The sequence below is a fragment of the Lonchura striata genome, chromosome 15 (assembly GCF_050655825.1).
Source record: "Lonchura striata isolate lonStrDom1 chromosome 15, ASM5065582v1, whole genome shotgun sequence".
In the NCBI taxonomy this organism is placed as follows: domain Eukaryota; kingdom Metazoa; phylum Chordata; class Aves; order Passeriformes; family Estrildidae; genus Lonchura; species Lonchura striata.
Genome location: NC_140717.1, coordinates 9,635,962 through 9,659,741, shown reverse-complemented (window position 1 = coordinate 9,659,741; position 23,780 = coordinate 9,635,962). Strand labels below are relative to the sequence as shown.

At 37.0% G+C, this 23,780-nt stretch overlaps 1 protein-coding gene across 27 annotated transcripts in view; it reads left to right on the top strand.

Moving 5' to 3' along the window:
• ARVCF (ARVCF delta catenin family member) overlaps positions 1-23,780 on the top strand; it is a 249,299-nt gene that overhangs the window by 13,305 nt on the left and 212,214 nt on the right. For 23 of the 27 annotated variants that reach the window (XM_085592675.1, XM_085592674.1, XM_085592677.1 and 20 more), the window contains one exon: positions 1,491-1,557. The exons of the other annotated variants lie outside the window; for them this stretch is intronic. The gene's annotated coding sequence lies outside the window, so the exon portion shown is untranslated. The remainder of the gene's footprint in view (positions 1-1,490; positions 1,558-23,780) is intronic. 27 annotated transcript variants of the gene reach the window in all.

Sequence of the window (23,780 nt, the reverse complement as noted above, 5' to 3'; positions counted from 1 at the left end):
ATTTTCCACTTGTTTTGAGAGTAGAAGCTTTTTAAATGGTTTATACAAGGTAGACGTATTCAATTAAAAATAATTTTAGAAGTACAGTTTAGGATTTGTTGCTAAGTTTTAAAATTGTATTGAGATATTAGTGGCATATTTTAATATGTATTATTACCCTACTGATGTAAAATCTTATCGAGCTATTAGTGGAATTTTTTTTTAATATGTAGTGTTACCCTACTGATACCTGTTTAATATTATTTCTGATTATTACTATAACTGGTTTTCTTTTGGTTTTGTTTGTTTGTTTTGTTTAGAGGAAATTGTGTGTTCATTTTTTTCTTGGAAAAAGGTTTTTAGAAGTGAAACTTTTGAGGAAAATTCTTGCCTGAGGTTGGATTTGCACTGATTCAGCATGTTTTTTATCATTAAACCATCTCCCTCAGTGCTGTTTCTGGAACAGCGTGACCCTTTTAATGAATTTTATTTTGTGACAAACTGAATTTCCATGTACGTGCTCTGCTTGCTTGTGTGTTTTGTGTTTGTGATGTGGTTTCTCCTTTGTTCTGCAGCACTTAAAAGCATCTACTTATCAGAGTTGAAGATAAATAAAGCATCCTGTTAGTAATTAGCTAGATTTTTATTGTGTCATCCTGAAGGTCCTGGAATTACTGTATCAAGACATAGTGTTATCTTACAAGTTGTAAATTATGTAATGAAAAATAAAATTTACCGTGGAAGGTGATGACACCTGAGGAGAAGATAAAGATTTTGGGAGGCAGCTAAATGCTGAATTGCTTAAAAGAATTGGGGGACAAACCCTTAAGTCTTCCTTCATAAAAACAGTCTGCAGATAAAATTTATTTTTTAGATCATTTAAAAATCAGTTTCTCAGATGTAAGAAGCTGGTTTTCCCAGTGAGTTCACATACATCCTTTGTCAATCAGTGTTTTGTCTGATATTAGTGTGTTCAGGTGAGGCCTTGTGGGTGAGCATCTTCATCCAGAGCAGTAACCCCCCCACACCGTCAGCAAAATAACCCCTAATTATATGTGAGATTCATTACTTAAATTACTGCTGTAAATCCCTCTGTGTCAGAGGGACTGTCCTAGAAATCCAGTGTAGCCAGCAGTAGAAGGGTCAATGGCCAGTGGTGCTTTGGCATTGTAGTGCTGTAGCTACACTTGGGCATGTATTGATCAATTGATTGGTTTACATATTCCAATCACAAATGATTTTTGCATTTTATGACCCAAAGCTGTCAGTGGAAACTTTGCCACATACTAGAGCAATCAAACCAAATAGACATTTCAGCACTGAACTTTGATTTTGGGAAGCAGGAACTCTAGAGACTGATGAAAGCCTTGACTTCAGCTGTTTTGAGCTAGGGATCACAGTACAGTATTGGCAGGTGTTTGGGCTGTGAACTGTATAGGAAGTTGTTTCATTCCTCAGGTCAAGAGTTAGAGACTTTATTCAGAGTTTGATCTGCCTCTTCTGTTTTCCAGGGGTATCCGTAACTGAGTTGTGCTTTATGAACAAGGGGAGGGGCCTAACAAGTCGCCTGAAACGGTGGTAAGAGTTGGCAAATTTTTTTACATAGATTTCTATTTCTTTCATTATTTCATGTGTTTCTGTGTATGAAATCTAGAAAGCAAAATTGTCTGGGACAGTAAATAGAAAGATTAAAAAAGTAGCAGTCTCACAGTAGACATTTGTAAAGCGATAAAAGGCTAAATTCTTTTTGTAGTAATAGCTTGTAGTGACCTTTCTCTCAAACAGAAGGACTTCTGAACTGAGTATGGCTAAAATATTCAAGCATTTGAGTTAGCCTGCTTGGAATACCAAATCACCAAACAAAAACAAATGTTTGTTATAATCAAAATATAGAATAATCAACTGCATATAATGTAGCTAATAATAAATCTTCCAAAACTTTGTAAATGGGCCTTGTCAAGATGTTTTGTTTTGCTGCTGCCTGGCTTTTAGACAGAAGGTGAACTGACTTGCCGCCTCCTGACTGCCCCTTCTCAGCCCCTCAGTTTTGTGTCCAGCTGTACAGACAGATTTCATTAGGGATTGTTCCCAGAGCTCTCTGTGCAGAAATCTGTGGCAGGGGGATGTTGCACAGTTCTGAACTCCGTGGTTACCTCCAGGCATGGTGGGGTGTGGGCCTTGCTGCCCCAGAGCCTCCCTAGTGTAAGAGACAGATTTGTGGCAGAGCAGCTCAGTCATTGTAAGCAAAGAGCAAGCAATTTATTAATTTGTATGACTTTCACTTATCTTAGAAGTTATTCCTGAGACTTAACCAGGCAGAAGCTTCCTTAGACAAGGAAAAATCATTGACATTGATATAAAGGAATATAATTTAAAAAACCCCTGATCTCTTAAATAACTAAAACCAGAAGATGCTGTACTTGCTAAATGAGTGAAAATAATTGAATAATTCAAACTTCTAAAAGCTTTCCTTTCTTTTTATTAGTCTCCTTTGAAATTTGTTTAAGGGAAAGTACATTTTTGGGTAGAAGATGGGAATACAGTTTACATAGTACAAGCAGAACTGAGAACTGCTGCTTCTGAGTATCCTAAGCAGTATAGAAGAGGTGTGAGATTTCTTAGGGGATTTTTCACTGTAATAGTCAGCCTGAGGTGAAATTCATATTTCAGCGATCTATTTAGAGCAAAAGAAAACTACTGTGGGGTGAAAGGGAATAAAGTAATAGGAACAGAAGGTTTTGTCTTTCACCAAACAGCTTCACTACTTTTGTTCACTACTAATACTGTTCATTATTAGATAAAAAGGTATAAAGCAATCAAATGAAATGCTGTTTGTAGTGACATGACAAACATGTATCTATTTTTATTCTGCAGTATATTTGTGAAGGTAAGAAATGTACAGCTTTGAAAATCTTCCTACTTTTTGTACTCTCAAGATTCAAACAATACTAATTGTCCTATCATTACCAAAGGTCTTTTTTACAGAGTTCAAGTCTAAGACTGATTCCTTGTTTCAGAAGTGAGGTATTCTCTGTATTCCTTTTAAAGAGCATGTCACCCTTAATCAGGAGAGCCATACATTTTCAGAATGATGGTGCTTTCAATTTATTGCTTGTCAACCCTAAAGAATGCTAGTCATTTTCTTTACAAGTGCAACTCATTGACTGAGACTGCTAACTTATAAAGCAATTTTAGGTTTATTTTGATTGGTTATTGGTTTGTGGCTTTTAATGATGAGATTGAATTGCATTTCTGTGCAATAGACATTGTGGTGGAAAATCTGGAAAGTTGGAGCCATTTGGAACTGCTATTACTCCCACTGAGTTCAGCAGTAGCATTTCTGTGGCTTTCAGTGGGAGTAACATTATACTGTCTGAATGAGAAGACTTTTCTTTCAAAAACCACTTAGAATAGTCTGCTTTAGTTAGAGTTACATGAAAACTAAGTAACTATTGTACTGCTTGTTTATGGAAAAAAAAGGTATTTCCTAAGTAGAAGAAAGAAGTTGTAACCATTTCTGTTGTGCCAGCACATTGGGTTTTTTAATACCTACAGCTATGGAAGTCTTTGCACCACAAAAATTGGTTATCTGGTTATTGGTTAGAACAGTTTTGATTATATCCTCCAGTGTGTTTTATTATGTTGTCTGTGGAAGTAGATTTCAGCAAACTGAGTGCCTTCTCACAAGGCAGGGGGTGTTGCAGGATGAATCCTTGAAGGTATTAATGGTCATGTAAACAAGGAATCTGTATTGGAGAGGAAGCATCGTCTGGATATATATAGTTTTCAAAACTGTGTATTAGTTCTCGACTTTTTATTAAAAGTTAATTATTATTAGTGGCATTTTCACCAATGTAATTTAAGAAAAGGGTTATTTTCTACAAAGGTGAACATTTCAAAATGTGCTATGTTTGCTATGCAGTAACTGTCAAAAAAAAATTGTTTTAAGCCCTTCTGTGAAGATGCTACTACAAGTGAACTTGGCATAAAAGCTTCTGGTCCATGGTTGCCCAAAGAAGATTTCTTAAACATTGAAAATAAATGCCTTTTCAGAAATTAATGCTAAATAGTAATTTCCAGAAGTGTAGTTGTGTGATTTAAATGGTCAGTTTTGCTTGCAGTATACAAAATTGAGTTAACTTGATTTGAAATATGTTCCAGGCTGACAGATTTCAGACCTCAGCCATCCAGAATGGGTGTTTTTAAGCTGTTAGGAACATTTTTTTTCCTTGTAATTAATTTTCTTTCCCTAATTCATTGCTTGTGGATTTATGGCTGCTTATTTTGGGTTTCTGCCGTATTTTCTGGAATGATCAAGAGTGATGAATTATTCTTAATTGATGGATTACTGTATATTAATCAAACTCTTACTTAATATGCTTAATATTTCTTGGGAGTAAGCTATTTTTAAAAAACATTGTCTGTAGTTAAGTTTATTAAATTAGGACTTGAGCATATAAGAGTCTCTGTCACATATGGGAAGCACAAGTTGTGACCCAAATACTCAAATTACCCAAAGTAAGCATTTTGTTTTATAAGCATTTGCAGCACAAACAAATCTGAACTAAATAATTTTAGAAAGGAATTTCCCCTCTATATAGTGTACATTATATGTAGATGTTAATTAGGGATTTTTCATCTGTGACTCTTGGAAATTTTTTTAATCTGGTTTATCTGATGCCAAGTCTGTTTATCTAGAATGGGAAGTTTTACTATTGTCTCTGCATGATATGGTTTACGAACTAAGTCTGATGACTCTTTGTTGTGTGCCTGAGAGTTTACCTCTACATGATTATCGTTAGTTAATGATCATACAATTTTTCCAGAATTGCTGCTGAGTCCTAATTTTGCCTTCATTATTATCCACACCATGGTAGTGTTGAATAGATATAAAAAAGTGCATTGGATTGTTATGTACAATATGCATGGATTTAATAAATTATAATTTAGGGGGCATCAGAAATACTGATTACTGAAACGGGAAGATTTTTTTTTTTGGTAGGATGTCTACGGAATGTTTGCAAAATTCTTAACCTCTCTGAAGTGGAATTTCATTGAGTTGCCTGGCTAAGGTTGGCCTTAGAATTCTGTGTGATACATCATTGTGTGCTGCCCTGCTTTCTGCTTCATGGCTTGGAGAAAGCCTGCTTCATCTGAAATGCATTAGTATTCAAACCCTGGATGCTCTTCTGGACTCAAAGGACTGATAATCTGTATTTGGAATATGCATGTGGAAACATGCTAATGTACACCTATCAATGGAGCTGTACCTCTTTGCACACATTAGTATTGAAAACAAATATGTAACTTCTGATTTTTGAGGTCCAGCTGACACTGTTTGTTTTCTGGTCAATTGTGTGATGCAGCTCCTCTGGCATATCTTTGCTGGCATATTCCCAGATGCCATACCAAATTTCCCCATATGGATCCAACACGGAGATTGCAAGTTTAGAATTTAATCTATAATTGCATAGCAAGAGTCATGGTAGGCCTTCTTAATATTCATTCAGTGTTTGTGGAGACATGTCTAGCAAGATGGAACAAGATTGGCACAGTCTATTAAAATTACAGTGAATAAAACTTTAGGACCCAATCTCCTGATTTACATTTCTTATAGCAACATCTCTATAGAATTGACAAGACATAAATATTAGACAATTTTTCTCCTTTTATTTAGATTCATTAAAGGCCTTTCCAAATAGATAAAGGAATCTTGGATGGTGAAAATAATTAAACAAAAAATATAAAGCATGATCTTAAAAAAATGTTACAGTACCTGCTCCTTAGTAAGCCAGAAATATATCCTTACAGAACAGGTACAGGTGGAATTGAAATGCAATCCATTTAGCTGCTGAACCACCCCATGGTGACTGTTTTTAACTTTTCCTTTAAGTGTTAAAAAGTAAATTTTATACAAGAGGACAGGCAATTTTATTTGGCTTTGGGCTACTTTCTTGATTTCTTGTAATTTCAGTATTATTCTTCCATTGTAAACTTTCATGCCTTATGGTAAGCAATGATTTTTTTTTTTTTTTAATTTGCTTTATATGGTGTGTAAATTGGTTGTGGGCTTCAGCAGGGATGTACATTGGTGCAAGTCTTCTGAAACTTGATTTGCATTTGTGCTGTAGAAACGTGTTGAAAATTGTCAGGGAGAATTCTGTGAGATTTTATCTTGCACATCTTAAATAAAGGGCCTTCCTGTTAAAAACCTCATGACTTGAATGAATTTTGAGATAGGTTCTAAAATACCTACATAGTGAAGCCAAGAGCATTTGGACTCTAATAAAACAATCCCCTTTGCATTTTTGATTTAAAGCTGATTTTTTCCTCCATCTGGAAGGTTATGCATGAACAACTGCAGAGATGCGTTGTTCCATGAGAGTTCTGGCAGGGATTGTTTCCCTGGAATGATGCATTCAGGAACAGAAGGGAAACGTGCCCTGATCTGTCTCAGAAGCTTAAAGCATCACTTGTTCCTCCTCTCCTTCCTGACTGGAATTCCAGTAATTGTTGTAGCTTTAGCATTGCCCACATCAGTAGAAAGGAAGACTTTGTTTCTTCCCACTGCTCCCTACTGCTGCCAAGATGGACCTAGGGCATTTTTGACTGGGGGTATGAGGGCGTATTTATCTCATTAAAATGATCATTATCATATCCTTTTGTTGACATTATCTTCAGCATGTTCTTTATTTTAATTAAATTGTAGCTTATTGTGTGGTAATTCTTTTGCTTTCCTGAAGTGCTTCTCCTTATGATAGGTATCTGTACAGAATCCAAACTGACAGCTGGCAGAAGATTGATTTCATAATACTGTAATGGATTGCAGTACTTCTTATTTTGAGCATTTCTTCTTTTGGCACTAGGTATTTGTGAAAATATTTGCTTGTTTTTTTTTTTTTTCATATTTTTCTATATACATGTATAGGATGATATTCTGGCACAAAAATGTTACACTTCATTTAGTGACAAAGAAAATTTTCAGCATTCTTGGAGAAGGTTGGTATGCTTGATAGTTGCACGTTGCACATCACTCTCAGGGTATTTATAGGTACAGGGGGCAGCACAAAGATTAGATGCTTTCCAGCATGTGTTAATAAAGTATTATATCTTTCATGAAGGTTTTTTTATGGAGCTGAGCTTAGAAGTATGTTTGAAAACAGCCTTGTCACACATGTCATCAAGGTCAGAAGGGAGAGAAAGCAGACATTTCAATGTTCCAACTAAGTTTTGTGAAAGGACTGTAGAATGTTAGTGCTTGCTAACCAGTGAACCAGTCTCTTCATGCCTCTTCAACAGTCCTGCAGTAGAGATGATGCAGTTTATCCTGTTCCATTAAATATTCAGCTTTCACTGCTTGGGATTTGAAGGTTAAACTTTCAGGTAATATAGTTGATAATCCACTAATAGATTGTGAACCCAAAATGGCACCATACAAAAGCCTGGAGTGCAGGGTGTGGAAAAGTCCTCAAGTGAAGTTGGGAGTGTGGTGTCTGTACTTGGAAATTCTCTAATAGTTGATGTAGTGGAGAGCAGCAGTTCACTCTTGCTATTTATAGACAATGGAGACTTTTTTGGCATTTTTATTGTGGTTTTCCACCATGAGTTCTGGAGAAACATGAACAGTTGGTTCCATGTTGTAGCACCTCATTGGTGGTGAATACAGTTCACTCCTTGGAGTGCTGCTGTAGAACACGTTTTAATTTCAAATAAATATCCATCTGAAAAACATTGTGCTGAGCACTGGACCTAATTAACACTATCATTGCATGTTTTTCATTTTGTAATTTAAACTTATTATTTACAGTTTTGGGAAGCTGTTGTGCACATTGATAGCATTCAAGTGTAATTAAAAAACACATAAGTAAGTGAACATCAGTTAGACTAATATTATGCCCCCAGACCTGGAGGTGTGCAGGCTTCCACAAAAGCAGACTTTCTTTAATACCCTTTGTGTGCCAGTGACACTGAAGGATAATGCTGCTTTGTATTGTCCTTATAACTTGAAAAAAAATTATACTGATTTAATGGATTTATTCCAGACTTAAACCACTGTAGAAGCATACTACTGCTGTGTAAAACCTTTCTGCCAGCAGATGGAAATGTATATACAACTCATCCTTTGACTTATGTCTTTCACTGGCTGATGTTTCCTTCCCAATCATTGAAGTTGAAGGCTAGTAAAAATCCTATTTAAAATTTCAACATAATGGATCTTGCTGTGCCAAAACTTGCAAGATCTTATCTTTAGCAGAAACTGCAGAGTTTAGACTTTCTGGAAAGTAGGAATGCTGCAATAGTGTTCTGTATTATCCACTACAAGTAATTAAAAGCTGTAGACATTGGTTAAGATGTCTGTGGTATGTTTGTGGAATGATTTTTTGTGGAATGGGTATCTCTGTTGAACTTGGGACTGCTGCATTGCAGTAAATATACCTGTGGTAGAGTACTAAGCACATACGAGCATGGTTTTTGCTAATGAGTTTATAGTTGACACAAGGCTTCAATGGCTTTCCTGGCAATCTTTGCTGTTTGGAATTCAGAGCTAGTCATCATGCTATTCTGACACAGTTGGACATCTAATTGAAAGTAACATCACAGAAGTTATTTTTTTTGTTAGCATTGAATCTGTAAGATTGAATTAGATCCCAGCTTTGTATTTGAGATTGAAGTTTTTTGTTACTATTTTCATTACTTTATAAATACTGTATGGTAAAGAGTTGATACTATTTATGCCATTTCAGTGGAAAGTCAGAATTTCACGTCAAGCAGAGTTGTGGGATATTAAGCTTGACAAGGCACTAGGTTAGATATTGTAGATCTAGTTTTTAAGTACTAAAAGACTGAGGAAGACTTTATTTAAGTCAAGACAAGGAGAAGAAATAAGAGGCATTGATACTTGAGGTTCAGAAGGCCAGTTCTAGAAAGGAATTTGGAAGGCTTTGAATGCTGGGTGATAGTGGAAGCAAGGGACAGAGTACATGTCGGGAGTTACAAAATGACTAAAATAGCTGGGTTTTTTTATTGCAAGTGGTGCAATACAGTGTTCAGGTGGTATTAAAGCTACGTAGAAGGAAGCTAAATAAGAAAACTCATGGGATTTTGAAGATACCATTCTGCGTTTCTTTACTGTCTCTAATCCCACCCAAAGGTGAATTCTCAAATATGGGTGAGCTTGCAAGCTCATAATGTGTTAGGGAACATACAGGCTGAGCAAAAACCACTGCCTGTACTCAGTGGTGTGCATGATTTTCCTGGGCTGGAAGGAAAGAGTTACAGACAAACTTAGAGCCTGTGGAAAAAAGATCTTCACTCACAATGGAATTTGTCAAGCAGACACAGATATGCCATGGAATTTTTCACACTTACTAATGGCTAATGGACTGTCTGGCAGCTCAGTTTAACTATGAAAACTCTTGCCCTCCTTTTTTTCTGTATAGCACCACATGAGGAGAGAGCATCGCTGCATCATCTGGTGCTTTTGGGGTGTTACATTGAGAGCTGATTCCATCCTGATTAACTTCTGAGAACAGGCAGCTCACAGCATAACACCGCTCTCTTTTTTTTTTTTAATTTATTTTCCACTCTACTTTCCTGCTTGATTAATATTACAGCTATTGCCTGAAACACAGAATTATTTCTCTGTACAGTTCTCATTGAGAGATCCAAAGGGCTTCTTTCCTAGTATACCACAATTAAATAGGAAAAGGTTATCTGGCCTTTCTGAGAACTCATTTAAAATGAAGGAACAAGAATATTGTTTCAGTTTTTTTTTCTGAATAATAACGTGCAGAGATTACATTTTGTACCTTGGTCCAAAATCCAATCAATTCCTTATATTTCTGTATGCAGTGTAATTCCTTGTCATTTGAAGAAGATGGCACTGGAAAACAGTGCATATGGGTTGGGCTTTTTCTTTCTATAAGCAAGTTATTTTGATGTAATGAATAGAAGCCTATCCTCTGTCAGAAAGACTTGATCAAATGTGAATTAAATAACCAGACTGTATTAAAGTCTGTGACTAAAATGGTAAATGTTAATATGTTTCATTCAAAACCATAGGTATAAAATACACTAGATAAAAATTTTTCTTGGTCTGCTAAATTCAAGTTAATTGGAAGAAGGGCAGTGCAGAAGCGGATGGCATTTTGTTTTGTCATGTTGTGACCACAGGGTGTTTCAGAATAGTTTGAGTTTGTTAAAAGGCAGATTTTGCTGGAAGGGATAAATGCAGGATTGTGTTTTGTCAATTTCTAATAGGAGTGGAATTTCATTAGCGCTACTATTCATTTGTGTTGTGGGAGGAAGAGTAAAATAGATTCTCATTGACTTAAAATGTCACTGTCAATTCTAGCTGCTGGAATTCTCTGCAGTTTGTTGGCTGAATATATGAAAGAAAATAGGACTATGGGTCAGCCCTGTTCAGTCTAATTAGGATCCGTGAGGTTTTGTGTGGGCTTACACATTTGTGGGTTTTGTTGTAGTTGTATAACGTTGTGCTTTTGTCTTTACTTTTAACACCCACACACTCTTTGCTTTCTGATAGTGCTTCATATTTATTTCTGTAATGCAAACTCTCCTCTTGATTGCAGAAGTATAATTTATTGTGCCTACTATATTTCATACCTTTCTGTCCCTGATCTCTTGGAAAGTCCTTGACATTTCTCTGCTTGGTCTACCCAACATAATGGTTACATGATTTTCTTGTCCCACTGCTGACAGTCCTTTCTTCAATGTTTTTCTCAAACTTGTGTTTATCTTCTCCTTCAAAGAGCTGTATGACAAATCTATGTATCCCTATTTCTCTCTCTGCACTCATTTTTCTTCTGTCTTTCTAAGCTGTGTTCTTGTCACAGATTTCAGACTACTCCTTATAGGCAGCCTTTGAAATCAAAGTCTGCATACTGGCAGAAAGATATACGTGATTACTTTTTGCTTTGGCTTAAACAGAAGAATTACCATCTCTGCCAGTTTCAAACACATAGATTTGCAAGCTGGCTACTAAATTCTAAACAACTTGGAATAAAGTTTTTTATCTTCTTCTGTTTCAGTAGAAATACTTAATAAAGATTACTGGAAAATTCTATCCTCCCTGCTCATAGTGACAGATGATATTGATAGGGAATTTCCTGCTAGTTGTTATGAGCAGCCTTTGAATTATGGCTGCCATGAAATTCTGTACCGGTGCACAGTGAAGTGACTTGAAAACAAAGCTAATGAAGTCAGAAATACCTGTTGTTAATCTTGCATTCTGAAGTACAACATTAGCTGAAAATCACTTCAGCTTCTTGTGACTTTTTGGTCCTGTGACTTGTAAAGATAAAGTGTCATTCTCCTGCAACCATTTTCTTTATCTTAAAAAAGAAAATTATGTGAGCAAAGGTTTTCGTTTATAGATGATCAGTCTCCCCATCAAAATTTGTAATAACTGCTATATTTTTTCCTGATTTTCCTGCAAGTTTTTAAACTTGCAGAATAACTGCCTACATTCCCTCTTCTAATAACATCAGTGTCAGTTATATTACCTGGAAAGATTTCACTGCTTGTTCTCTGATATTTTTAAAGTTACTGTCATTGGTGTTCTCTATGGGTATTGAAGACCTCATCTTTACAGGTCTCTGAGGAAAAATGACGTGTCCCTGCAGACACTTGGCTACTTCCTCCTCGCTTCAGAGGGAAAAGTTTGATGTCTTTATAGGAGCAGTTGTTAATGGCAGTGTGTTCAGCAAGGAGGGTTATTTCTCTGCTTCCAAAGAGCACATGTTAGACATAAACAATTGCAATTGCAAGTATTGTTAATCCCCCTATTGTTCTATAGTAAGTAAAGTCTAACACTTCCTTTTTAAAATATGGCTTTAGATGAACTCCCGCTTCTCAAAATATTTCCACTTATCTGTGAAGTCGTAATTATGGTATTCATCATATTTGAATATAATTGCTGCACTTTGCATTCTGTTCAAGTCATAGGACTTCAGGAAGGAATTAATTCGAGCTATTGTTTTCTTGCCTACTGGAATCTGAATTTTGGACTTTATTGCCTTTGGTTTTTATCAGTTACAGTGTAATGTTTCTAATGAGGCTGTCTTATGCATAGAGTATTACTCTGAAATGGAACTAGACATTTACAAAATAATTAGTAAATACAAAGTTAGGTGGTTATCAGGTGCACAGAGATTTCTGGATACAGCAGCTATAACAGCTCCATGTTAATCCTGTTGTAGAAAAAAATCTCCTAAATTATTTCATCTCTTTTGAGAAAAATATTATCTCTGTATAACAAGATTGAATTAATACTTGTCAAGTGCTTGAGTTGCTCTGCTTTACAAAAGGTATTGCTGGGTACTTAAAAATTTATTCTACTGGGTGCAGTAATAAACAGTAGAACAGTAATAAACACATGCCTCCCTCACATGTCCTGAAAAAAATTAAAACACTCAAAAAATAAATTGGAATATTTAAAGACTTGTGCTCCTCGTAGATGAGGACTTCATGAAGCATTTTCAAAAGCTTGATAAATGCAATAAACTACAGATGCATCAGCTTGTTCACTGTGTGCTGTCAATCACACAGAAATTGGGACGAAGCTTTGAAGTAATGTAGGACTATATAATAATATTATTCTGTGCCTTTTTTGAATGTGTGACCTCTTCATGGAAAGAATTGCACATCTGCACTCTGAAAGTTTGGAACTGATTAGAAAAGAGTTGCTAAGCCCAGTCATTTTCTATTACAACCATGGTGATTTATGTATTTAAATGTAACAAATTTCCTCCTAAAAATAATTAGTGTTTGTGTTTTGTCCCTCTTTATTTGATTTGGAAAGGCTTTCTCTGATGGGTAAAATTGTCCTGATTGCCACCAAAATGAGCATCACGAATAGCTGCTCATTTTAGAGTAGCAGAGTTTGAGCTCTCGTCATTGGGAGCATTATGGAACACGATGATGCTTGACCTTGTTGTCCCTGCCACCTTTCTCTTTTCCTTATCTCCACTGAAGAAGAGAGTGAGTTTTGGGAGATGTCCACAGTAGCTTTCTCTATTGCTGCTTCCCCAGGGCTGGGTCCCCTCATTTGCTGCCTGAGCCTTGCCTGGTGCTCTCTGCTTTGCTGGGCAGTGACATTCCAGCTGCACACACTGAACACAGGAAGGTTCAAGTCAAAGGCAGTGCAGTAGAGAATGGGGCCTGGGAGGTTTGTGGAGCATCCCCAGCTCTCCCCACCAGCTCAGGGTGAAGACAGGCTCAGCACATGCTGAGCACAAATCATTCTGAGGCTTTCTGCAGATTTTTCTCTTCTTTATCAGTCTTTTATTGGGATGCTGTGAAGTTTCTTAGTCCTTGGGTATTATTTCCATGTGCAGCCTTGCAGCTGAGCAATTGTAGCAATACCAGAGTTCAATTTAACAGTAGTTCTTCAAGAGCTTGGGTCCTTGACTGATTTGTAGAGGACAAATGAAAAGAGCAATTGCAAATGGGTTTCTGTGCTGCTAGAGTTCTAAACAGCCTTCCTTCCCTCTTGGCAATGTGTCAGATCATACCTCAGGGAGGAACCTTAAAAAGATTTAAATACTTAAATGCAGGGTCAACTTTTCATATCAGTGGGTGTCTTTAGCTGGTATCGGTGTGCTCAGCAGTAATAATTTTCTTTAATATTTTCAGGTAGCATTGAAGGTGGTAATTGAGTAGCAAGTGTTTTGAGTTCTTACATTTCTTAATCATATTTCCCTATAATTTACTAAATTCACTTTAGAACCTCAGTTTTGGATTCATTTTAAAGAAAACATCATTGCAGCTTGTTGTGCTGTGGGGAAGATTTGTATCTAGTATATCAATAGCTGCACAAAAACTGGTAAGCCAGAGAGAACCAAGCCAGGAGAAGAAGAGGTTGTTAGGAAAATCTTTTAAAGGAGAGACATTAGCATACAACTTCATTACTCAGCTATTTTAGGGTATTCCATCAATGCATAGCATTAATCAAGGGAAAGGGAGCTATTAGCTTGTGGCCTCTACCCTGTAGATCCTTGAGGCTGTAACCTCTCTTCTCATACAAATTTGTAGACTTGACCTGTTTCTGGAGCTATCAGTTCCAGCATACTGCAGCACTGGCCATTCTCCTCAGTGACAGCACCCTTTTTTTGCTTTATTCCTCGCAGGTGTGCAGAAAGTGGCAGGCCTGAATTGATTCTGGCAAGAAGTCATAATAGTTGATGCAAGAAGGCTGTCATCTTTTGGTACACAGAAGTGGTTTCTAGATGTGAAATCCATACCCTGATCCTTTGCTTCACCTGGTGTTTCAGTGGCACTGCTTGGGTTCAGGCTGTCACTGAAATGTTGCTGCTTTGTTGTTTACAGATGGTTCTCAGTGGCTGATTTATGACTCGGTGGGGAAATGACTGCCTGGTCTTGTAATTTCTCTATTATTTCATGTATGAAAAGGATGTATTGGCCACTATTAAAGAAGTAGCCTTATCAAAGAGAAAAGATAATTACAAATCACCATTAACATTCTTTGAGGATGGCTAATTGAGAGAAATTGGGGGGAACAGCAGAATGGAAAAGTTTAAGTGCCAGTATCTCTGGCCTTCTGTTTAAGCATCAAGCCTGCCTTGTATAATAAAAGCTATTTATAAATTGCTGCTCTGTTAAACGTGTACAGAATTTTACGATGCATAAATTGGGAAGCAGTGCCAGCTAAGGGACTTAGCAGAGTGATGAATGGATGACAGGGTGCAAGACTGAAACTGTGTTTTATTCATGGATTGTGAGGTCAGGAAGAAGAACTGCTGGGAAGGGCTGGCAGTTGAAGGAGAAAGATACAGAACCCAAGAGATAAAGAATCAGTAATCTGAGAATTATCAAGGCACATTGTCACACTTCTTTTTGACAGTTACAACTCCAGGTAGTAGCTTTTTATTTTTACTTTGCTACATTTTCATGAGTTATTTTTATTCTTTCTCCCAGTTCCAATTGCATCACTGTCATCAGCTACTTCCAGTGTCACAGCCCTAATTCTCCTAAATCTCAGTAATTTATTCCCTTACATTTTAAGGAACAGGTAACAAAAGGGTTTTTTTACAAACACACACACTCTGTCACTCTCTCTCTTTCCTTTTGATACAGCCACCCACCCACATCCATTTACAGTATAGAAGGTGTGTGGTCGTGCAATCCAAAATCATAGTCTTGATCTGGGGCCCAGCTAGAAATGTATTAATCTCTTCAGTTTGGGCTGAACTTGTGAGGGCTCAAAAGATTGGTAGGGGCTGATAACTCATTAAGATGTTGTTTAATTCCCTTGGTCATGCAAGTATTCCTGAGCAGAATGCAATTAATGAAAGTTAATTCCAAACACATAAGTTGAGTTCATTGGTTTGCAGTCATTATTTGTAGTTTTGTCACAGGATACGTTCAACCTGCGGGTGTATTTTATATCCAGAAATACCACCGAGTAAAGAAAAAAATCAAGATGAGGCTAGAATAGAGCTGCTTTGGACCAATTAATGAAATCTGATTACCTTTTGTAAATTTTTTACAGGTTCCTCCTGTATTTAATTTAAAATTGGTAGATAGATTGTTTAAGGAATATGTGGTTGCACTTAAAAATACATATTGTTCTCTCATGTTTTCTCCGTCTCCCATCTATAAAGATTTCTGCCAAAAAGCATCAGAAAGGAGATTAAAGAGGCACTCAAGATAATCATCACACAGAGAAGAATTCCCTTACCTGGTAGCAAATGAGAAAATACACCCTGATTAGTTTTACAGTACCAGTGGCCTCTAGTTTTTTTTCTGATAGCTTGTATGGTATTTGAGAAAACAGATGAAAAAAGGACTTAGATATTTGGGGGAACTGCAGGAATTTTTTCATGCAGAAATGACAAGAGATTCACTTTTACAACCCCCAGTATCCTGACGTATTCTTGCTATTGGTACATTGTAATGCTGTAATTTGAATTTTAAAAAAACACAGGCAAGCAGTATTAAATAAAAAGAAAAATAAAATATTTGGATGTGATTCTTTGTAAATGCAATACATCTGACAGTGATTATAGTATTGGTTTTGGTCTAATTTGTGTGCTGCAGATTAACAGTATTTCCTGACCAGATTTTATCCTGCTTTTGCCACCAGTGTTACTCAAGACCCCTTTAGAGCATGGAGGGAGTGGGTTGTGAGTGGGTTCATTCTTTTCATAGTAGAATGAATAAATCATATCATTCTTTTACAGTAGAATGATATTTTTCTGGGAATGCCTTTTGCTCTCCAGGCTTGTAGTATCAATCTGATCAGCCTGTAGTCTGGGAATGGATGAGTGGGATCCAGAGCAATTATTCCAATGGATCAGACAGACCGCATGGGCACTCCTCTTCTCTGGAGCTGCTCTGGGTGCTGGCTGGTGTAGTAGGAAAACTGGCAGTGCTCTGTGAAAGGTTTTTTTTCAGCCCTCCCTTAGTTCAGCAGTATAGTATCTTAGAGTGTTAATTTTACCTACATGTGGATCCAAAATGTGACAAACTTGTTTGGTGCAACTGTCCTCACTGGTTGGACTAAGGTTCTTCACCTTACAGTGAGTACTTGGATTTTTATGTTTTTCTTTTCTATAGCAAGTGCAGTTTGAGGGGGATGTTAAAGTTTGTTTGCACCAGTAGTACCTTGTGGTTGGAATGACATAAATGTCTGTTCTGCACATAATGGCAAGTACAGTCTGCTAAACAGAATGCAAGGGGAGCATGGCAGTTGGTTTATGAATGATTCTAGATCTTAACTTTGAAGTAAAGGAACTGTTAGCTCTATTGTAAAGTTAATATTTTTAAAAATAAGTTAGGCAGTTTTTTTTCCCCTAGTAGTAATAAATTGATACTTGTCTTCTAAACTGTCAGTCATGTTTCTTTTAGGGGAGCATATTTTTGCTACCTATTTATTTTATCCATAAAGGTAATATGTATATATATTATTTCTAGTGTTAGTATTGCACAATAATCAGAAATTATTTTCCCACCAGTCTTGATAAAATTTTAAAATGAGGTGTGTGAACCAGCCTTTCAGTTTGCAAATTAAGCAATGTGAAGCAGTGTATAAGATATCCCAGGAAATTTTTCAGTTTTTACACTATTCAGAATAGGAAAGCATTTTGCCATGGAATAGGACTAGGTTTACAATGGCTAGTAACAGCACTTTTTGGAAACGCTACAAAGATGGCATTGCCTGTTTCCACATATCACAGTTGGCTCACTCAGTGCCATATTTTCTCTTAAGTGCTTTCCCTGCTGTTATTTCCTCTCTGAAAAGTTGATTCAGTCCCTAAAAGCAGAGGGCCCCTGGGAGAAGCTAAGGACACACAGGAAGCAAGCTTGGTCTCAATACAGGTGTCGGCTCATACATGAGCTGGATTTATGTGCTGTAGGACAATCAGATAAAATGATGAAGAGAATTCATTCTTTTAGTGTCTGGTACTTTGTGCTTTCTGTATATGGGATTTTTATGGAAATTATTGGACATGCAGCATTATGCATTTGGCTTGAACCATGAAGTGGGAAGGAGAGTACATGATGTCTTACACAGAGCTCTGGAAAGGAAGCAAATTGCATGCCTACCTGAAAAGAAAAGGCTCACTAACATGGTGTTGAATGTGTTTTTCCCAAGAAAGCAATTACGTGTTTTAATCCTGAAGTCTATGAAGTATATGTATTACATGTGTCACTTCTGTATACATTGTTTTGCTTCTCTCTGGATTTGACAAATTAGACTTAGTTTGGATCACAGCCAAATAATATGAGCCAATTTCATGCCTTGTGAGTTACTGAAGAGAATGTTTGATACCTAAAGCTTCAGTTTGCTGGCTCCCCTCCCATTTCTCTTAATCCTTTTGGGAATCTTGGTTACAACTCTTTTTTCAGAGGCTCAACAGTTTCTGAGCACTGGGCATTACTATACCAATGGAATGGAAGGAATTGTAAATATGATTTCCCTTTTCCCTGACATTTGTCCCTTTCTGGTTTGCAGTCTCCTTTTTACTAATTCTAGAGAACAACTATGTGAGATCAGAAAATGTGCTTTGGTCTTAATGGATCTTAATGTCATGAAAATCACTATCTGAACTTGGGATCAGAGGCTGTTCAGGGAAGTAATTTGATTTTGTTTTCTGTATTTGTGTAATATATTTATTGAAGATTCTGTAAGCTGTTATCTAACTAAAGCATGTGTTTCTCTTTTGCTTGATAAATGCTTTCCCTGCTGTTACTTCCTCCCTGAAATACAAGGCAGGACTGCTGGTTTGCTTCTGTAAGAGCTGCATGAGGAAGACAGACAAACAAGTACATTTGACATACAATCATGTTGGAGTAGAATATGCTTTGGACAAATGTGGTCAAATGTGAGCTTTTATAATAATTTGGGGCTGGATTTTGTTGCATACAATCCAATAAATTATGTAAGTTTGTTAGATGACCTATGTACAGGGGTGATTTTAAGAGCCTGGAGATGCCTATTAAACTTACCTTAAAAAACTTTGATTTTTAATGGTCTGTTACCTCTCCTTGTACTTCTATTTTATTTCAGTTTGCTAAGGTCTGAAATAGCAAATATTTTAAATGGGAGAAGATATGTAAAGATGTACTGAAAATGTGATTTGTGAAACTCTTTGCAATTTTTTGGGATATAAGTATAAATACAGAAATTCTGTTAGAGCATTTTGAACACTAAAAAGAATAGTTTTCATGGAAAGAAATTATTCATTACATAACAAAGTAAATGTATTGATCATACTTTAAGAAGTGAAGTTCAAGATTTTACTCAATTTACACAGGGTGCTTCATGGAAACACATTCTTTAAAAGTAACTAAAATCCTGATAATGCTCACCATCTAGAAATGTTTGTATAGCAGCTTTTACTTTTCCCACATAGGAGATGACTTCTGTAATCTCTGTTACTGATAGACTGTAGAAAGTTTAATAATAGTGCAGCTTTATTAGTGCATAAATCTCTGTTATGGCAACATAAATCTCCTATGACAAACTTGAGACAAAATTATATTAATTGTGTCCTTCTATTGACTTCAGCTGAGTCATGTACAGATTCTTTGACAAAATTAAATACAAAGAAATGCAAAGAGGCTGCTTGTCAGCTTCATCCATGTAGGCAAGGAAAAATAACTTTAAAATAGCGAGTAACTGTGTTAACACTTCCTGGAGGGAAGGCAGTGTATAGATATTGATGAATTTGCCTCTTTCATGAGCACAAAGTCCTCAGCCACATTCCCTGTGTAATTAGCTTTGATGTAGAAAGAAAAGAGTCTGGTGTAATATAACCATAGTAATTGACATTAATATGTTGTAGCTCAGATTCCTGGCAAGATGGCCTGGAAGATGAGGAAAATCATAATCCGGTAGCATAAACTCCTCAAGACAAAGCTGTATCTCTTCTCAGTGTAGGTCACTGCCTATGGGGAATGTCATCATACTTTCCTCCTGTTGCAATTGGCAGCCACTAATACAGACCTTTGGATCAATTGATTCATTTCTGACTGCAGTTGCTTACCCATGGTGCAATATAATGAGCTTATTTTCCCTAGTATTGTATTTAGGTGGGGGAAGTGTAGAGAGAGAAAAAAAAACCAAAACAACTGGAGGGATTATAAAGAAAGCAAGGAACATGATTTAAAATCCTTCATGTGGAAAGAGGGGCTTAGAGATTTCTCTTTTTCCTCACTTTTTGCATGGGTACTCTTCTTAATTTTACTAGCATCACTAATTAACTAGCTCTGTTCCAGTGGCCTTCAATATACAGGCAGATACTTGCATGAAAGTGAGAAAACTTAAAAAGGTTAAAATTTGGCTTTAGCTTCTACTCAGTCTGGTTATTTTGGTTTTATTATAAAGATACAGATTCTAAGGATAATTACCACAGCATCTGATATGGATTAAGATCTGACAGGAGAGCTATTTTTAACCATGCTGCTAAAAGTTCCAGTAAATTATTAATAAATTCAGTATCTAATTTGGCAAAACCTGATAATACTTATCTTCAGTGTTCATAAGCTATGTAGTAGGCTGTTGAAGGAGTTTCTGTAGAAATTAAGAAGTAGCAATGTATAAAGGAAAACTACATTCTTTGTCTGAACTCTTTTTGGGTGTGGGTAAACAACTTCAGCATCGTGAATAAAAACCCAGAACAAGTGTGGAACAGTTTTTGGTTTTACAGTTGTTATTCTTCATTAGAAACAGCTTACTTCTCTCCATATATACTGAGAAAAAGGATCTGTATTAATTGCAAGTTCTCAAAAACTTAATTGTTTTTAACAGACTTGTACTGTGCTACAGAGGTTAGATCTCGTGACAAGCCGCATATATTGAGTGAAAGGTGGCAGGGTTGGGATGTGGCACTTTAAGAGAAGGATGTACAAAATGCTTCTGATACCTGGAGCCAGAGACAGCAGTCAATGATAGTCTGTGTCTTGTCTCTTGGTAATGCTGCAGCACCTTGTTGTGAGGCAGAGTTCACCTTTAAGTTTAGACATGTGAACTCTATCAAGTGTAATCTGTTGTCAAGAGACATGAACTGTTTGTGACCTTGGATGAATCATTTGTCTTAGGAAGAACAGAGATGTTATTTAAGTAATAAAGTTACTGTCTCAAAAAGTTGGGAGCACAAGTCCTGCAGTTTAAGATTATGAGTATATAAGCATTCAGGTGTTTTTAGGGACTCCAGTGGGTATTTCCACTCATTCAGCAATCCTTTAATGAAATGTGCTTTCTCTTTCTTCCCTTTAATATGATTAATCATTTAATAACAAAAATAGATTCAAGAAGTTGTGGGAGAACTCAGAAGCCCTATGAACAAGTTTAAAATACATCATAACTGTTTCATATAGCCTGTGTTTGTCAGCTGCCCTGTCAGCTGTCACCTGCCTTAGCATCTGGGCAAAGCAGGAAGTTTTGAATTACTGTTCTCATGTTCCTGCTTTATTCTGGTTCCTCTTTCCTCCTCCATATGAGAACTGACTATTCCTGCTTTTTCATTTCTTGCTGTAAAGTGTAGCATGGCCAAAAACACAGGATCTGGCTTTATAGCTCTCATTCCTATGGATATGAATGCTTCATCCTTAAGCGAAATGCTGGGCAGGAATGATGCTTAATACACAGGATGTTACTACTATACAAGAATGCAGGGAATGTTTTGGCATTAGCTATTAGCAAAAAAAAAAGAGTTGAATAGATTAATCTATAAACATACTGAGATTTACAAACCAGAGAAAATGAGGCATCCTTTGCCCTTCATCCCAACATGTGCTGATCAGGGCCTGGGGAGTGGGAAACCCAATTCAGCACAGGTTGTAAATCATCCCTCTTCCATCTCAGGCAGGTGCTTACTGCAGGGTTTGCTGGCCCAGGCACTCTCAGTTTCTTTTCTCTTGCTTTCTTCCAAAATATTTAAAATGTCCTAGCCTGCTTGCAGTCTTCTGAGTTAGCTGCAGAATAGATTTGTGTGTCAGGAGAATTGAGTTCACAAGGTTGTCTTGCTGCTTGCTTTGAAGATAGGTGTGCTTTGGTCCCATCATTGGAGAAGGTTCCTTTTGAATGCTCAGTTTTGTGGTAGATCTAGTCTAACCCATTGGGCAATGCACCCAAAAAGCTCTCTCTCTTCTTTCAGTGCTGCTCGTGTTTGACAGCAGGAGCCCAGGAAGGGAGGCTGGGACAGCTCCTGTGACCACAAGGGAGCTGCTGCCTTGGCTTGGCTGCTACTCCAAGCCACAGGCACAGAAGGAGGAGCCCCCCAGAGCTTTGCCATCAAGGGAAGCTCCTTTTTCTCCCCTCTTTTTTGTGAATCTGGCCTTCATTTCACAGCTTTTGTTGCAAGTCTGAAATGGAATAGGTCATGTCAAAATGAAATTTTGAGAGAGTTTGAGTAAGAAAAGGAGATATTTCAAATTCAGTTCAATCTGCCGAACCAAGAAATCAATTATTCACGCTGCCTGAGTTAGGACATAAAATGAAATAGTGTAATGTCTTCACTTAACTTTTCTCTCAGTAGTTTTAAGCAGGGTGTTTTAGCTCAGACATGGGCTGGGGGGAGGTGTTGCTGTTGGGGCTTTTTTTGTTAGTTGTGTATTACTGTTTTAGGGGGTGGTGTTTGTTTGTCATTTGTGCAGTGGGATCTTTGGGGACTAGAATGCAGGGAGCATTGACTGTGTGGGATGGCTCATACTAGAGGGGGGAAGGACACCTGAATTCCCAAGGCAATGTAGTGAATGTGTATCTGAGTGTGGAGTGAAACTGAAGCCCCTCAGGCTGAGATCTGATGAGGGCATGGTCCAGGATGTTGTGGCTGCAGAACCAACACAAATGAGCTGAAAATGGGTACAAATGTGCTTTCAGTAATGGCTGATCTGTTTCACTATAAGAAAATAGGTCACTGAATAGCAAGAAATGTAAAAATTATAAACTGTATATATTTCAGCAAATGTGGGGTTTTTCAGATCTAATACAAGGGTCTCTGTGGAAGACGTTTTTAAATTATAATTTAAAATAATTTTTAGCACCTTTTGTTTGTGAAAATATGCATCATCAATGGCTGATATTAAGACAGTGTGTTCTGCATGCTTAGTCTTGCATCAAGCAATTCATATCCTAAAGGAATATTTGACTTAAGGGAATAGTGCAGCAATTAATTTGAGATAATACACAACTCTAATGGTTCCTTTTAGTAGGTTAGTGAATGCAAAAAGGCTTTAGCAAGTTCAAGGGGGTAAAAAGTGACTGTCTGCCCTCCTGAAGACTCATCTGTATAGAAAGGGAATCATCTTTGTTTTCTTCATTCAGTACCCCAGGCCAGCATGTGTCTCAAGCCTTGCTGGGATTTAGTGCTGCGGCTCGGAGCTATTTATATTGGGATAGGAGGGAGTAAGCTATTCATAGCTAGGCACAAGTGGAAGGAGATACAGGGAGGCAGAAATGGTGCTGGGATTAGGATCCTTTCAGTGGGCAGTGACTTTATAGCTTTTCAGCTCACTGCACTCCTGTTTGCAGTGAGCCTTCATTTCCCTGGTGTCATGTCTGCACCTTGTGTAGGATTTGTCATTCCATCCTCAATCCCTTTTTACCTTGAACTTTTGTCTTCCATTTTCACTTTTCTATAAGACTCTTCTCCCTATCCATTTCACTCCAGTTTCCTCGTAAGTTTTCCCTCATGTAGAAATAATGTTTCTCACATATCCCTGTGTTGAATCCCACAACATTATTCTGTTTCCTGGTACAGGGTGTAACTTTTTGCCAACACTTTGAATGACTTGTGCACTTACAGTATGTTGTTTTGGTTTTCAAAGATGGGAGGCTTTAGGTAGTAGGAAGCCATCATTTGTTATATTTTCTAGGATATGGATATCTTCTGGATGATGTATTTGTTGTGCCATCTATCAGTGATTTCTAATCTGGGGGGAAGGAAGTGAAGTTCCCATACTATGCTGAATGGAGGAGAGAACTTCATTTTATGTTTAAGTAGTGATTCACAGTTGTAAATGTTGTTGTATAAAACTCTGACTTAACGTTCCCATATATGAAAATCCCATACGTTACAGATGCACTGGGAGATGTAGCCAAATAAGAAAATTTGGTTCTCTTTATTTTTAAAATTGACTTAATTCCACTAGAAAAATGTCATTTATTAAATGAGTAGGTGTTCTGAAACAATTTCAAACCTATTTACAGAACTTTAGTAGAGGTTAGATCTGAATATAGAACTTCACAGTTTTAATGGCAAAAATCCACAAATGTGGTCTTATTCTTTCTTAAATTCTAAATAGATCTTCCA